Source organism: Cornus florida, unplaced genomic scaffold (assembly GCF_030987335.1).
Source record: "Cornus florida cultivar Cherokee Brave unplaced genomic scaffold, ASM3098733v1 CherokeeBrave_3.0.0_Hap2_Chr09, whole genome shotgun sequence".
Classification (NCBI taxonomy): domain Eukaryota; kingdom Viridiplantae; phylum Streptophyta; class Magnoliopsida; order Cornales; family Cornaceae; genus Cornus; species Cornus florida.
This window is the reverse complement of record NW_026775579.1, coordinates 14,644,982-14,651,676: the sequence shown is the minus strand read 5'-3', so window position 1 is coordinate 14,651,676 and position 6,695 is coordinate 14,644,982. Positions and strand designations below refer to the sequence as shown.

General features: G+C 42.0%; 1 pseudogene; it reads right to left on the bottom strand.

The window, feature by feature from the left end:
* Positions 1–2,597: 2,597 nt before the first annotated feature.
* Positions 2,598–2,696, bottom strand: LOC132275730 (small nucleolar RNA R71; annotated as a pseudogene).
* Positions 2,697–6,695: the final 3,999 nt, after the last annotated feature.

The following is a 6,695-nucleotide window of genomic DNA, read 5'->3' as shown; positions in this document are numbered from 1 at the left end:
TGATCTCACTACAAGTTCGATCTATCAAACTTTCTAAATCCCGAGAAAATCCAAATTTCAGCTCATTAAAAGTTGTCTCATATCCAATCATTGGAGGAATATTTGGTGTACGAGGCCAGCTCATTTGTGGTGATATTTGACCTACCTATATAAGGAATATGCGCCACTTTTTGAGAGAGGAGACTAGAGACTTTTGATATACTTGAGAGGAACAATTTTCATATCTTAGTAAGGAAGAAAAGAAAAGAAGAGGCTAGAGACACAAGCATGGAGTTCTTCCATCAACCAAGAAGAGAAGCAATCTCTACCATAGAGTTAGCCCTTGAGGGTTGGAGGACACCATCCACGAGTGGCTAGACATCCCCTTGGGGCTAGAGTTAGCCCTAAGCATGCTTTTTACATCTTGATTTATATATTTTTGAGGGGATTTGTATTGTGATACATGTTTCGACACTTTTATATATATAGATCTTGTTTATTCAATGATTTATATGGTTTAATGCCTCCAATTGATCATTTCATTCTATCCATATGTCTATGTAAGCTAGAATAGATGTTCATGTGTTTGCCTCTATTTCTTGTGTTATTGATGCATGTCTATGTGTATTAATGCTATAGATCTAGAGATTGTCAAGCCATAGTGCTTAATGGAATGTTCTTATGGTTTATTTGATGGTTCATACTCATTTCTTAATGGATTGTACCTCTCCCTTAGTTTAATTAGTTTAATTTCATGTCATTAGCTTAATTGTAGTGTAGTTGTAGTTTAGATATTAAATGGGAGGACAATCCGTGCTTGTTGTTTGATGTTCCATACTTATGAAAACAAGTAACATATATCTTTAACCTTGTGATGTGTTTGGTTGTGAGCTTGAAGAAAGGATTAATGGCTTAATTTGATATGTTGTGCTATCCACCATGTTACTTAGACAATATATGCTTAATTTGTCATCCATGCTTGTTGAAACAACCACACGCACACACTTTGTTGCAATACATGTTTTTCCCCCTCATTAATCATTCATTAAGGGTGTACAAAGCTATGCTTAGTGGTGATCTCTAAACCCCAAGATTTCTCTCTTATTTTCTCTCCATTACATTTAATAGCCTACTTTAGTTTAAATTGCATCTTAGTGTAATTCAACCACCAACCAATCTTTTGATCACTCGACCTACTAACCATAATCTTGATTCCTCAATCTAGTACGACCCACCAATCCCTTGGGACGATCCCTACTTGCCCTAACTATATTTTTAGTGAAAGGTATTAGTGGCAATTTCTAGATGTAAAACTTGGCCACATTCATCATAGCTCTACACATTATCTTTTGGTATAACAAACCGTGGGTTTTGGGTTGACGCCCCGAGACACACCAAGTTTTTGGCGCTGTTGCCAGGGATTGATTAAAGGCAACGTCGTATTTGTGGAATCAATTAGGAATTAGTACTCTTTTGATCATGTCTTTACTTTGTTTTCATTTTGGTTACTTATTGTGTTGGTTCTTGTTTGACTAGGTGCATTGAGCAAGAAGGTGAGCGAAGGAGTATTCCAATCAAGGAGCTAAGCAAAAATAAAGGAAAAAGGCAAAATTCTAAAAATTTGCAAGGCTAAAAATTGAAAATAAATTAAAGTGCTAAAGGACCCTTTGTGAGCTCTTTCTTAACTCAATCTCTAGTTAAATCGCCAGCCCGCGTGGAGGCTTGTATTTCAATTCTTAGTTAAATCATGAGCCTACGTGAAGGCAATTTACTTTTCTTGCATATTGTTGATAGCATGGGAGTATGGGAACATTGCATGTGGAGGGAGTTTGTTGATTGTTGATTTGTTGTGAAGGTGAAGTGTTTATCATTATCGCTTGTTGTGTTGCATTGTGCATGCATGGTCGTAGATCATTGAGACCCACTTTTGTCCCTTTAAATGTTCATCTTGAATCCGTTGTTCGAAACCCTAGGGGAAGAGGAAGTTCTTGTCAATCCATTTCATCAATGGAAGGACATAATGAGGACCATGTGGAGGACCTTGGTCACATAGACCAACAAGGCATCCTCCACCCTAATGTGCATCATGATAACATGCAAGTACCATTAGGCATGCCGAGGCCATTTCTTCGTCCACCACAATAACTAGGCCAAGTTCCATTGGGAATGCCAAGGCCAATCTACACTCCACCACCTCCCATCATTCAAGGCAATCAATATGCCAATGTTGCACCTCCAATTGCTAATCCTCCCCTTGCTTTAAGAGATCACTATGTGCCTAATGAATACAATGCACCCACATACATTCAATTGCCACCATTTAGAGCACACCACTATGAGATCAAACCACAAACCATTCAAATGCTTCCTAACTATCATGGACTTCCAAGTGAAGAACCTTACAAGCATTTGGATGAATTTCTTAAAGTATGTTCCACCGTGAGATACACGGATATGCTAGAAGAGGTCTTAAGGCTTAAACTTTTTCCATTCACCCTTAAAGACAAGGCAAAATATTGGTTTAACAATCTTAGGATTTTTTCAATAACTTCTTGGGCAGAAATGCAACAAGAGTTCTTAAAGAAGTACTATCCATTTTCTAAGACCAATGCCATGAGAACCTCAATTCGAGAGTTTTCACATGGGGATTGGGAAACGTTCCATGAGGCATGGGAAAGATTCAATGAACTGCTTAGGAAGTGTCCACATCATGACATGCCCAAATGGCAATTAGTTCAATATTTCTTCGAGAGCTTATCGGATAATTACAAGGGCATGGTTGATGCTTCCATGGGTGGCTCTTACATTGATAGGCATGAGGATGACGTGTGGCGTCTTTATGAGAGCATGAGTGAAAATTCTTTGCATCAAACTTTATCTTCTAAGAATGGTAGGAATTCAAGTGGAAGGAAAAGTGTTGGCTTACATCAAGTCGACCATTCCAATGAAATAGCCACCGAGACAAAATCCTTATCTCAAAGGTTTGATCAATTCTTAATCAACCAAAACTCGGCAAATCAAGTATCTTCCATCCCTAACCATTCCCATCATGCATCCAATGAGACATGTATGACTTTTTCAAGTGTTTTACATTCTACTTCCAATTGTCCCCATGGACATGTGCAAAGTGAGCATCATGAATAAGTCAATGCAACTTTTGTAAATCAAGGGAACAGCCCTTATGGAAATCATTATAATCCTAGTTGGAGGAATCACCCAAATTTCTCTTGGAAAAACCAAGGGGAAGGCTCAAACCCTCCCCAAGGTGGTTTCCAAGGGAAATATGTTCCACCTCCAATGCAAAGCCTAGGTTCCCAAGGATATAGACCATTTCAATCACAAGGAAACCAATTCTCTAATTCTCATTTTCCTAATCAACCATCATATTCTCAAGGAAATGTTAGGAGTCCCACTTTTGAAGAGAAAGTTTTGACCGCTCTAGGCAGTCTAGAGGCTAACACTCAATTGCTTCATTCCCATTCTCAATCCATTGCTAAGCTAGAAACCCAGGTAGGGCAAATAGCTAGTACTTTGAAGGCTAGAGAGAAAGGGAAAATTCATTTGAATGCCCTACAAAAGCAACAATGTGTTGTGGAGACTCATTCCTCATCGGAAGGTCACACAATAGAGTATGTCAATGCGGTGACAACCTTGAGAAGTGGGAAGATTGTGGACAACCAAGTGGGTATGTCCAATGAAGAAAGTGAATCGGTGCAACCACAAGTTTACACCCTTCCCGTTTCTTATCCTATTCCTCCTTCATTGCATATGCATGATTTTTCAAATGAGAATATCTTGAAAAGTGATTTTGAAAAGAAAGATTTGCAACATGATTTCAAAACTTCTTATGTTGAAGAGACTTCAAAGAAAATGTCTGAAAAGGTTTTTGAGCCAAGAGCTCTATTTCCGGATGCCTTAAAAGGATCCATTTCAACTGACAAGCAAAAGGCCAAAGCAAATGAAATTATGGATGTGTTTAGGCAAGTGAAAGTCAATCTTCCACTTTTGGATGCAATCAAGCAAATTCCAGCTTATGCCAAGTTCTTAAAAGACTTATGCACCCAAAAGAGGAAGAACAAAAGCCAATCACCTAGGAAAATGGTTTTAACTGAGCAAGTAAGCTCAATTTTGCAGCATAACACTCTTCCGAAGTTTAAGGATCCCGGTTCACCTACCACTTCATGCATCATTGGAGATCATATCATTAATCAGACTCTTCTTGACCTAGGAGCAAGTGTTAACCTTCTTCCATACTCGGTATATATCAAATTAGGCTTAGGAGACTTGAAACCGACGTTGGTGGTTTTGCAACTTGCCGACCGATCCATCAAAAAGCCTAGGGGTATCATTGAGGACGTATTGATTAAGATTGATAAATTCTTCTTTCCCATTGATTTCGTTGTCATTGGCACGGAACCTGTCCCAAATCTTAAGAACCAAATTCCCATTATCCTTGGCCGTCTTTTCTTGGCAACTGCAAATGCCAACCTAATGTCACTCATTCCTTGTCACTTGCCTAGATTCATGTTCCTTATCTATTTTGTCTATCCTATTAAATATACATGATTCTATCAACTGTGCTTTAATTCTTTATACCGGCACTGACTTCCTTTTTGCAAGTTCTCCTTTTATTTTTGCAGGCCATGGCTAGGGTCAAGACTGTAGCTCGCGGACACTATCACCGTAGGGCCAAGCAGAGTTTGGACGATGAGGCAGGTCCATCTCACGCCCAGGACCCCATTCAAGAGGAGCCAGCAGGGTCAAGACTGTAGCTCATGGACACTATCACCGTAGGGCCAGGCAGAGTTTGGACTACGAGGCAGGTCCATCTCACGCCCAGGGCCCTATTCAGGAGGAGTCAGCAAAGCCCATTCCACCTCAGTCTCCAGCTGATAGTCGACTACAATTTTCAGCTGAGGCACCCTCTTCACAGGTGGACGCTAAGGCTGAGCATATACCATCTCCATCACCACCACCAGCTCAGCCAGCCCAGCACTTAGACCGGCCATTACCTAGATACTCAAGCCTTCGGGTGGCGCACGAGTCGGTCTTTGACATAGACTACTTCTCCCGGTCTGTTCTTACTAGAACAGCATATGACGATATAGACCGGAGGGGCATCTCAGCTATACTAGCCCCTGTCACATACCCAGTATACCCGAGGTTGGTTCAGATGTTCTTCCAGAACCTCTAACCTGCCCCGAGTAACTTGGCGGAGCTGCGGATTACCATCGATGGCCACCCTATCAGTATCACGGTGGACACTCTTTCCAGATCCTCCCATTGTCCACACATCTGCCCTCCCAATCTCCAGGATACCTATCCTACTCTATAGAGGCCCACATATCCAAACATGGCCTTTTTACTCACAGGTCACTATGCCGATGGCGAGACTTTCGCCACCCGGACTTATCTGCCGGACGACCTGTGGTTCTTCTATTCTGTGCTATACCGAAATATTTTTATGGCCGGCCACAAGACACAGAGGCGCGGCGACTATCTTACAGCTCTATACGCCTTCTATACAGGGTACTGGCTGTCCATTCCTGCGCTCATCTGGAGCATTATAATGAAGCTGTATGTTAACCATATCAGCAAGGGCAAGCCCAAAAGGGCTAAGTATCTCCCATTCGGCCATCTCATCACACAGATTCTGAGAGACCAGCGCTATCCCTTCCAGTCACGGGAGCATACTGAGTCCGAGGCCTGTTCATTCAAGAAGAAGGATTGGGATAAGAGCTACAACGCTCTTATCAAGAGTCTGCAGGATGATGCTGCCGAGGCAGCTGAGGAGTTAGAGTTAGAGGAGATGGAGCAGGCAGCAGCAGCACAGGCAGCAGCAGCAGTAGCAGCACAGGCAGCAGATGATATACCAGACGATCCACCAGCCATGCACATGGATATTGACTTGGAGCAGCCAACAGAGGACCAGGAGCATCACTCTCCGGCTGGGTCGCCCATTCATGATGAGGAGCAGGCTCGGGATCATTATTCTCCCACTCCAGTGGTACCTGAGGCTCCAGCACAGACACTCGGCTTTAGAGAACGACTCCAGGCTTTGGAGGATGTTATAGTATCTATCCGCGCCGATACGGTCTCTATCCAAGAGGATGCAGTCTCCATCCGCGCTGACATTACATCTCTCCATACCAATGTTATGGCTGCGTTATGAGACTTATCTCGAGATATCGGCGGAGCACGCCCTACCCATCATACCTCCTCTTCCTAATCTCTCTATCCCTTTACTCCTGTCGTTTTATATATCTGTGATACATTATTACTGTTACTTTATTTTTGCGGCCAGTTTGTTGACCCTGATACTGTGCTATGATGTATATTATTTCTATTTATATATGCTATATGTTGGATGTCATACCTTGTATTGATATATCTGTTTGTGATTGACTCCATCAGGTTTATCCAAGTGACTTCAGTGAGAGAGAGTACTGCCCAAAATTTTCGAGACCACCCTTATACCTCTCTCTATTTTCAGTTGCTATCCTATTTACACTTGCATGTTCACTGTGCACTGTTATTATCCCTTTTGTTATTTGATGAGTTTTATCCAAGTGCCAAATTTTCAGGAGCACAGTTAATCCCAAGTTTGGGGAGGGCCATGCCACCTACTTTGGATATTTCTGTTCCGGCTATTCTTTGCTATAGTAGCACTAGTATATGCTGTCTGCAGTTCTGCAGGCGCACGCGAGGCATCGACG